The following is an 11474-nucleotide window of genomic DNA, read 5'->3' as shown; positions in this document are numbered from 1 at the left end:
CAATTAAAAAACTCGTAAACTTAAAATTTTGTGGTTCGGGAGGACCCAAGAAAAAATGCAATGAATTGGTATCATCCATGACATGGGCAATTACTTCATGTTTATGACTTTTCATCATTAACCAACTGCCAAAAGCCTAGGGAGCAATTCATGGAAGTTGGTTATTTATCTTCGGGATACAAAATGAGATCAGACTGAAGAAAAATGATACTATGGAAGGTTTGAATTTTGAGAAATGGGGCCCCATATCTGCTCTTTATATTCCCTTTCATGTTTAAATTGAATAGTTAAGTTTCTTCTTTTAAAATTTGGGGGGTCACTTGCACCCCAAAATTTTGGGATCGCCCTCTGGCACATTAATATGAATGGTTATTTTTCTAAACAGCAGTAGTCAGAAAGTATAAAATGGGTTTAGTATATTTTCCTTAAGGGTTGTTATACTTCTCCCCCCCTTGTTGTTTTTGAATTAAGAACCATTAAGTTTAAACCTTGGGAAAATAGGCAATCATTCTCTGTCTAACAAATGGTATAAAAATAAGGATGGGGGGAGACTCATAGTTCTTTTTTGATTAAAAGAAGATAAAAAAATGAAATAAGTGAATAAAGATAAGGAAAGACAACATAAGGCAGTCGAAGTGGAAGAAAATTAAAGTCATTGAAGAGTCTATTGATTTACATTTGGGAAAAAAACCCTAAACAAAGCCCAAACTTGAAAAAGATATACACAAATTACACCATAATCCCCCACAAGGTCACATTAACAACTAACAAAATTGTAAAAAGGACCAAAAACAGGAAAGGAAAAAAAAACAAATGATGAGTAGTAACTTATCACCAAAACCAAATTTTAAAGAGGAGAACAAGCCCCGACAAGCAGAACTTTGACCAATTCTCGATCATCAAACTATTTCTTCACGAAGATCAGAGGAGAAGTGGGGGCTGTATTTGGCGTCTTTTTGGGTTATCTGCAGTTTGCCTTCTCCTTTCCAACTAGGCTGTAAAAATGATGCAGCTGGGCTTCTCCCCTCGCTTCTCTTCCGGTTCATCTTTTAAAATCTCAGCAGGAAATCTTCCCACAGAGGAGGTAAAGAAATTAATTAAAGTAGAATAGTAGGAATCAGTAAAAAAACAAAGCATTGTAACATATTTAGACAACAATATTTTCAAGTGCATGGGATGTAAAGCCCGAGGGCTATTTACAGTCAAAGCATCTATCTTAGCTCCTCATGTTTATCCAGCTATTGAACTATATTTACACCAAACATAGTAAGATGGCTGCAATCCAACTTCAGGCCTCAATTTAGAAACACAATTTATTAGCAGGAGGACTTCAGTTCTTGACAATTCCCTTCATATATATGTGCAACATGTGATCTGTCTAGACCTGGTAAATAATAGTCAAAATTATTTTTCTAGAAGTTTCGTAAAGTATAAGGGATAAAAATAGTTAAGGAGCAAGAAATAGATGTTATTATCAGTCGCATATGGGTACCAGTTGACAGATTTGTCCCCCACCCCTGGAAAAAGGAAAAAAAGAAACTGCTTTCCCTCCATGAATTTAAGCAGTACTGTTCTGAACTCAGCATTACTAGGAATCTTGTTTATAAGAAGTCATCGAAAAAAAACATTCTCAGTAAATCCTCACCCCCCAAAGCATAATATTCAATGATAAATGTAGAAGAAGATCTGTGTGCATCAACTATCAGGATTATTAGAATGTTAGTCATTTAAATAAGTCATTTAAATAAAAGCATACCTTCTCATTGTAAAACTTGAAACTTCAAATTTAGAGATAAGTCATCTCTTGTTAAACCCCAATTTTCCGTATTTCTTGCAGCTGATGAGCTATTTCCTGAATAAGCTGTATTCCTTCTTGTCCATTCTGGAGCGAGTTAAAAGCATACATGAGGAATTTACAGTCATTCTCAAGTTTTTTTAACCTCGCACTAAGCTCTGAAATTTCATTTCCTATAGCAGCCCCATCAAGCTCACCTCCAAGGGGAAACCTTTCTATGCTTATTGTCTAAATGGTTTTTTCTTTTCACTAACAATGCATTTTCCAAGTCTAAATCCACAGGCTTGTCGATGGAGCCTCCATTTTGATTCCGAAAAATCGTTGCGTGGATGAAGAAATTTCCTTCTGTTGGGAATTAGTACTTTTTCCATCATCACTTCGTTTCTTAACTTGATCATCAACATCTTTCTTTATCTTTTCTGAATATCCGTTACAAGGAACATTATCTGAGGCCTGTCTACTAGAAATTTGAAAAGCTTTTTTTCCCAAATTCTCCAGATGTTGTGAAATACGTAAACTTTTATCCTCGAAATTTCATATTGAATCATTAAACTGTCTAGGTTTATCACCGATTTGGATACTTTAACAGTTTTTGAATCTGAACTGCCACTGAGCTTGTTTTCAACATGTTCTAAACAATGATTCTCAGTTATTACTTTTTCCCCTTTCAGGTTTTTGTTTTCCTTCTGTGGATCCTCTGCTGCTAATTCATCTGGAAAATTATTCCTATATAATTGTAACTCTTCTTCCAGATCTTGCAACTCTTTCTCCCTTTCTGCAAGGAGATCATTAGCCCTTTCTAATGCCTCCATATCATACTCGGCTTGCTCTTCCATCATTCTTAAATACTGCAAGGCCTCCATGAAGTGATGCCTTCTCCTCTTCCAACCTAGTGATCATGGCCATTGCCTGATTAGCGGCAATGGCGGATGCCTCCTTTCTTCCTCCAGTTCCTTGTATAGAGCATTTATGTATCTCTGATCATGTTCAACTTGTCGTTTCAAACTATCAACAATACTTTCGCCCTCAATTTCACTGACTCTGAATCCATCTGCTGGTTCATTACTAGAATCATCTCTCTCCATGAAGGTAGTTTGAAGCATAGGTACCCGTCAGAGCTAGAAGCATCACTTCTTTGGCGGTCATCACCATGATCATGATTCCTAAGACTTGCAGTTTGTGGAAGTTGGGAAGCGACTTAATACCTTCACCAGCGTTTGCAGAATCACTAGTTGCACTTGGTTCTCCAAGTCTATCTGATAGTTTTCTCACTCTATCACTCAGAACAGATATGTCAGCTCGAATTTTTTGGTTTGATACAGATGGAGCACTGTCATCTATCTGAACTGGAGCTTTGGCATTATTCTTCTCAGTTACGTTGTTTCCTTCATCATTGCTTCAGTCAAATCTACAAAATCATTTTATAAAGACAAACAAATGAGAAATAGGACTTCAACTGCCTTGAGTGAAAAATAGGAACAAGCAAGTGTATAAGACGCATATAAAACATATCAATTAAAGAAAAGATCAGCTTACTTGACCCATGGATGTTAATACTGGTTGAAGAAGGTAATTACTCGCTGATATGAGCTCCGACAGTACAGAGAGCTCTGAGATATGAGGGAGAAAAATGTTGGAGTTTGAAGTCTCTCCTGATACGTGATGATCTTCTAAAGAATTGGTTGACACGGTAATATTTTGTACTGAAATGAACTCTGGCAATACAGAAGCACCTGTCTTAGGAGAAAGACTTTCCCAATCAAGTTCTGCTAATCCATGCCCTACAAAATCATCATTAGATGCCTGAAAGCTCACAGTTTTGCCTGAGCTAGCAGCCAGCTGCATTGGCTGTTCCAGAAGAGAAGATTGGCGAGCCTGATTCTCTGGAGCGGCAGGATCATTTCCTATTTTCTGTGTTGTTCCTTTTCCAAGTCAACGTTATCTTCGGATCTAGAATCATTTTTACCACCACGAGTACCAGAACATCCATCATTATCATCATCAGAAATCTGGATTTCTGACTCAGAATCCGAAGTAATCTTCAACTCAGTATATCCTACATGTGATAAAGGGTCAAGAGCAGCAGCCCTTGTCCTAGGTGACTCTGGACCAGAAATTTTATCCCTGATCTTCTTAAAGCTATCACGGCGACTGAAACGGCTACGACCTGGGGCCCGTGGCAAAGGAGGCTTGACATTGGCCTTAGAAGCTCCAAAACCAACTGAAGTTAGCTGGAGCAATCTTTGTGCACTTGATCGAGCTCTCCACGCTTGTCACAACAAGAACATCTCCATGGACCGGGAGAACTAGGTATAAAGCTCTTATTCCCAAGTTTAGCCATCATTAAGTTATCCGACTCTTTAACAAGTATGTTCTCAGTAGCAAATGATACGAGGCATTCTTCACACATAGCACGAACATCCGCAAGATTACCATGAATATGACAAAACACTTGAAATGATATATCCTCTTTATGGTTCCTGCAAAGATGTCTCCTGTAACATCCACTTTTCTTGTTGCCCCCAAGTATGTGATCAAACCTTGAGCACAACATACATGGTGTCTGCAACTCATAGTAACTTGCAAATCTCGTGATCAAATATGACAATGCAGCATCAGAAACAACATAACATCAAGAACCATTCAGCCGCAGAAGACAAGACTGTCATAAATCCTCGGGTTTCTCTGTTTAAAACCAGATGAAATCCCTCCAACAGCCTTTGCCCACAAAAAATCTAAACCCCCAAATCACATTACATTTCCAGTGAACCAAACCAATGAGCACTTGTCAATCACTCAACAACAATGACACTAACAACAATTGGGATTGGAAATTGAATCTTACATATCCATTAAGACTATAGGGCCCATTTCATGTCAATTACTCAACATATATAAAAAAGTCCCCCCTTCCTCAAATCTATATCACAATTTCAAGAAAGACCCTAAAACCCCCAAGAAAACATAGGACAAAAATCAATAAATCCCACAAATGAAAAAAATTAAAATTGCCCCACAACACATACATTTACCAACAAATGAAGAACAGAAGAAATATAAAACCCCACAAAATGAAAAAAAAAAAATGAATTAACGTTAATTTCAAGAATGTATTGAAAGATCATACCTGGGGGGAAAATTAAAAGATGAAAATGACCATCATCATCATGATGATTAACTTTTAAAACCAATCTGAGAAGGATGGGGAAAATTGAAAGAAAATTACAAAAAAACCTTTTGGTTCCAAAAAATGAAAGAGTGACGGGTTTGGGAACCCAAAAGAACAGAATTAAATTTCGCAAAAACAAAACAACTTCATTTATCCAAAATTAAAATCTGTTTAAATTTTTTTTTTAAAATAAAATAAAATAAAAATAAGAAGTACAAACCTTTATTTTATTTTTTTTTTTTTTGCTTTTTTTATGTTTTTTTTTTTCTGTTTTTAAATTTAAACTTGGTTTGGTTTTTTTTTTTTTTTTCCTCTTTTCCTTTTGGTTTTCAATAAAGTCCTTTCAGGTCCTTTTCAATATTTTATTTAATTTTTTTTTAAAGATAAATATTAGTTTTAAATATTAAAAATTAAAATACTGAACCCAAACATTGTGTTGTTTACTTTTTTTTTAAAAAGAGTTAGTAATTTGTGAAACAAGTTTAATCATAAGAAACAAATTCCTTTATTATTGTTTGGCCCAAAAAAGTAAAATAAGTGTAAGTAAAAACGGAGGAACAATATATTAAAAAGGTTAATGTAACTTTCAAACAACAAAAAAGAAGATATAAAGATAATCTAACGAATTTTTTGGTTGATTTTAAATTATTGGTTGGAGAAAAAAAAATCATATTCGAAATTTTTTACCTTTAAAACCCCAAAAAGAAAAAAAATTTCTTTTTAAAATTTTCTTTGCAATTTTATTTTTAAAGTTTGTCAAAAGTGAGTATTTTTTTTTTCCATGAATACTTAATAATATGAGGGTTAGATTAAAAAATTTTAAAAATAATTATATTATAAACATCATAAAAGCCCTAAAATTCTAAAACTACATCCAAAACCCAAAAAAAAACCCAAATCGAACTCAAAATGTAGACCCTTTAAAAAAAAAAACCCACGGTTCTTATTAAATCAAACAAAAAGGGGGTCCATAATATTTTTAAAAACAAATCTTTACAAAAATATTTTTTTTATATAACGTAAAAATGTGAAATTTACATTTTCCATAAATATATTTAAGAAAATATTAAATAGTTTGCTTCGTACCTAAAAACCTTTTAAATTTAAAATTTTGAATAGATGCATCACAATAAAATTCTATTTAATGCGTAGACTCATCATTGGAATACTCTTTGGGCATGTTCTTTTATTTTTTTAAATTTTTAGCAGATACCATTTTTTGGGACCAATGTTGGCAGATACCTAATTAAACGGGGGCCAAGTCGGTGGTTTGAACGTGCAAGCATTTTGCATTTTCAATCCCCTTCAGAAAGATATATAACGAGTTGATTACTTCGGTTATTGGCTCAAGAATATTGTTCTCCAATAACATTTTATAATGAAGCTAACAAGTCAACGAATCATTGCCAAAAGTAGTATTTGATCCAACTGTTTTCGAATGTTATACATGTTTTTGCTAACCTAGTGCACAATGTAAGTGCGACTTGAGGGGACGGAGGGTTTGATCTCGATTATGCCCAATTAAATTTTTTCGCGTAAGTTCATTTAAGGAAAAGGACTTAATAGGATTTTTGTATCTCGGAATAAATCGAGACCTCAATTAAAGATGAAGAAATTGAATTTGATACATTTAATACTTTTCACATTGAACATCTTATACATCAAACAATACGTATTTTACTAAAAGAAATAAGCAAAAAACAAAGAAAAAATTATAATCGTCATCCTGTCAAACGTCACTTACGAACTTCGATACAAGTATATATTCTAATTCAAAACTAGGGATGCAATGGGGAAGGAGGGGGCAAGCTCTTTGGGTGAGATAAAGATACTTAAACAAGGCGGGGCTGGCGGGCACGGGTGATGGTTTTTATGGGAATTTACTTGCGTAGAAACATATAAGTGTATTTATATTTAAACTAATTTTCTTTAATTACTCAGTAGCTAAACGTGTATTTCATTACCAAGTTTACTAATCAAAACTCTCTCTAACGTACGCTCTCTTTCCTCCTTTCTCTCCCCTCTCCTCTTCCCCCTTCTCTTTCTTCAACTTCGCGTCCCAACCGCCGCCGCACCGTCAAACGACCTTAAACACCGCCCGGGAATCGTACAAAAATATATATACACGTATACTCGTTGTATATCGTGTATCACATGTCAACCGTAACCTAGGGTTTTGGATTGCTACGGTTCGTTTTGATTTTGTGGATTGTGTTGATTTGAATGGATACGATGTCGTCTTCTAGTCAATGGGGGCCGTCGTCTTTCTGGGTTCTAACCGCCCGCCGCGACACGCCGATCGAAAAAAGGGGTAGTAAGACCCGGAATCTGGAACAACGATTTTCGGTGACTTCTAGTGGACCAGCATTCTCGGCGTATTTTATTTCTTGTATCTCATATTTGAGTGTATCTTATTTCGGTCTCGGATGTGAATGTATTTAGTGTATTCATTATTTTTTTAGTATAAAATTCAATGTTTCTTTATGTATTTTTTGCCTAATTTTTTAAGGAGATTTTTTTTATACAAATAAATACCTTGAATTTGAAAACGTTGAATATGCCTATATTTTTGCACTATGTTGTTTGAATACAACTAAATTTAAATACAATAAGTTGAATACAATGTAAAAGTAGCTACGAATGAATACGGATGAATTGAATACGGTGAATTTGGGAATCATTCTTGTAGCTACGAAAAGAATTAGCAAAAGCGTAGCTATGCCTAAAATACCTTTTGGTTTGAGATACAAGAAATAAAATACACTTGGATTTGAGATACAAGAAAATAAAATACACTCGGATCGAGATACAAGAAATAAAATACACTACAAGAAAAATTCGATCGATGGCCATGAATTCCAACCATAGAAGACGACGGTGGTGGAGGAGAAAAGGCAGAGAAGAAGGCGAAAAAAATCTAGAAACATTTGAAGAAAAGCCACGGATCAAAATGAAGTCTGCGGTCATTGATCAACGAGAAAAATTTGGAGAATTGGAAGAACTATGTCTAATCAGAAAAAAATAGTGAAATCTACTCCTAGATGTGTCATGCTGAGAGAGAGAGTTGAGGGAGAACAGGGAGAGGGAAGGTTGAGGGAAAAGCTTGGACATAGTGGAAAGAGGTATTAGTTACCTTGTGTAATTGAAATACAACATTTAGCTACGGATGTAAAAGTAAAGTATAGTTACTAAATGTAAATACCTCTTATGTTCTCACACCACATAAATTTCCCAAAAAAAAAAAAAAATTTTCGGCGCCTTCAAGGAACCCTTTGGTCTTTAATTTTTACCCTCAAATTGTGGTCTTTAATTTTTTCTTCGCCTAATAAGAGGTTTCGAGGTTTAAACCCCAACTTAGAAAGAATAAAAAGTAATTTCTGCAAGGCGAGTTTTGCAGGTTTGAAACTCTGTTCGAGGCCTAACTTTGGCCCAATAGGCCAAACTTTGCTACGAAATTTTGCCTTGCGATTTTTTTTTTTGAGCCAGGATTCGAACTCCAAACTCATGGTATTAGGCGAAAGTCAAAGTTCGAAGACAGCTTGAGGCAAAATTAAAGACCGGTGCCTTTGAAGGATGATCGTGCAAATGACCCAAAAAAAAAAACTCAAAGTGTAGTCATTTGTGAAAATTCTCTTGAACAAAAACGGCCCAAGCCCACAAAAGCTAACTAGAGCCTACTTCCCGTGCTTGTTACCTAAATAGTCGTATAGGACATTCAAAATCGCCAGACTGATAACCCAACCGCAAATAAGTTTATTGTTTATTGGTATCGGTAATTGGATTAACGGATGGGGAATGGTTTGGAATTTTATAGTTAACGGCTTAACGATGCAGGTTTTCACGTTTTCTTATCGGTTTAGTAACCGTTAAGAATAATTAAATTATAAATATATCCCTATGTATATAAAGTACTAAAGATTAGAAATACTAATCTTGAGCCTAAAATTCATTTTTCTTCCATGACATGGTAGCGTTTCTCATTTTCCTTATTACTTTTGCTTGTTGTTTGTTTCTTATTATCTACATGTTACCAACTAGAATCATTCAAAACTTTTTACTTTCCTTGGATGTTTCTTCCCTTTTCTATGGTGAAGATGAGAACGAGATAGAATTACTTTAGTGAGTTGTTTAAAAGAAATAAGTTTCTTATGGACATTGACACACTACAGTATGAAAATCTCACACTTAATCTGCACGGTTTTTCTTAACGATACTTTAGTGAAAATTTAATTCGTATTTTCAATAATTTAAAATCATGTGTCCCAGAATACCCACCATGAGTAATACATCCATTTAAATCTTGCGATGTGAAGCAAATAGGGTCAAATGTGAGTTTGCAACCTATACGCTATCAATATTGAGCCTTTTGTGTTTTGATAATTTTGTATTGATGCAATAGTCCGAGCAATAGAAGGAAAAAATCTCATATCTTCATTGATGAAGATAACTGACGCTAACCGCTCGTTAACTTAATCACACGAATAACCGATATCTTATTGGTTGGTTAGCGGATTGAGATATTTAAAAGGATATCCATAAGCGAACCATTAAGTACAATTATCCAACCGAACCGCCCGATAAGCACCCCTAGGTGCATATATAAAAATCAACAAAGCTGGTAGAGGAACTTAAAAATTGCTCAGGCAATCCAGGGAAATAATATTAACTAGGTAACCTGACCTATGGAACATGCCTTGATAACTTAATTTTTTAGCAGAGATTAATTATAATTCTTTTTTTTTCTATCTATATATACACAATTTATTTAAGTAGCCGTTTGGCTATAAAAATTATTCATTTTTTTGAAATTTTTTCATTTTTTTTACTTTTGGGCGTTTGGCATAAATATTCGGAATACAACTTGAAGTTGTATTCCGAAATCCAAAACAAGAAAACTTGTTTTCCAAATTTTTTACTTTTTTCACTTTTTTACAATTACATTTCACCAAAAACTACAATTTCAAAAACTATAGCCAAACACAACTCCAACTCCAAACACCTCAATTCTCCAACTTGCTAAAAAAATAATGAGCTCATGAACAAGTTATTTGGCTCTGTAAATTTCTCCCTCTCAATATATTCTATTATTTATTGTTGGCCAAATTACAGGCGTACATCATTGTAAAAATAAATTAATGATAAAAATACATACTTTTTCGACAATATCAACCGTCAAGCGGTCAAGGTATATGTTTAATTACGCAATGATATCATTTCAACATATTGTCTATAAAGAAAGTAGCACCGGAGAAAAAGAAGGGGAAAAAAACATAAACGAGGTGGACAAAGCAAAATTTTAAGAAAATGCTAAATGGGATGCGGGCAGGCAAAAACTTAATAGGTGAAGTCTTACCTGCCCTGGCGATTGCCATCCTATTGACAATTTATTGATGGGATGAAAACGTAGTATATCTAGATCACTTGAACTAAAAATCCATATAATGATTTTATTTATATACTTCCTTCCATCTATGGAATAACTACCTAATACAGTTATCGGGATTCGGCATCACGCTTAACGAGTTATCAAAAACCAGGTAATCCAAAACTAGTTTAAAAATTAAACGTGTAATTATGGAAAAATTATCTCAAATGTAAGAAATAGGAGCACATACGAAGTTTAGAAATACCAACATTTTTCCACGATCAGGTATTTGTTACCTTCAATTTCGTAAAACATGTAATCTTGTAATACTTAATCCTCAAAGAATGAAGATAAATAACATGAATTATGGCGATGAGTCCCGGTGAAATGAGTATTATCTTCCATGAATAAGCCTCAATGTTAATTCTAATGATTTTAATAATCATTACACCTCAATCTCAAGAAATTATCGGCTCTCGAGATAACTTTCTTCCAAATGAATTTTAGTCTACCTCATCTCCTTTAACACTTTAACTCACTAAGATTTCACATTTATGGACCGTCAGCGACACTCGATGTAGGAGATGACCAAACTATCTCAAGCGACTTTCTCTCATTTTATTCTCGATGATGTGCTAGTTGAACGTTCTTGTGAATGTAGTCATCTAATCTTGTCCGATCTTATACGACAATACATCCATCTTAGCAATCGTATCTCTACGACACTCATTTTGGAGTCCGGAACCAAAATGCCCCCAAAAAAACCATTTTGAACTAAAATACCCCAACAAAAAAAATGTTACAAAAGTACTTTAGCGCGTATTCTATGCGCTAAAACTAACCGTAACGACCCGTTAAGTGTTTTAGCGCAATATTTTCGCGTATAGCACTTAACTCTAACGGCTCGTTGAGTGCTTTAGCGCGATGAAATACTGCGCTATAGACATTTGTCTCTCTCATAGCGATTATTTCTTGCGCTATAGCGATCCCATTTCCAAAACCGACCTCTTATTACATTCTCACTCCTTTCTACGTAGTTTAGCGTATATTAATCATGCTTTGAGACTCCGGAACTTCAATATTTTGTATAGAACCCTCTTATATTTGTACAAATTAATAAAATAGGTCATACATCAGAATCGCAA

General features: G+C 34.5%; 1 pseudogene; it reads right to left on the bottom strand.

The window, feature by feature from the left end:
- Positions 1-1807: 1807 nt before the first annotated feature.
- LOC132066566 (myosin-binding protein 1-like) lies at positions 1808-4648 on the bottom strand (annotated as a pseudogene).
- Positions 4649-11474: the final 6826 nt, after the last annotated feature.

The sequence above is a fragment of the Lycium ferocissimum genome, chromosome 8 (genome assembly GCF_029784015.1).
Source record: "Lycium ferocissimum isolate CSIRO_LF1 chromosome 8, AGI_CSIRO_Lferr_CH_V1, whole genome shotgun sequence".
NCBI classification, from domain to species: domain Eukaryota; kingdom Viridiplantae; phylum Streptophyta; class Magnoliopsida; order Solanales; family Solanaceae; genus Lycium; species Lycium ferocissimum.
This window is presented reverse-complemented; position numbering and strand designations above follow the sequence as displayed.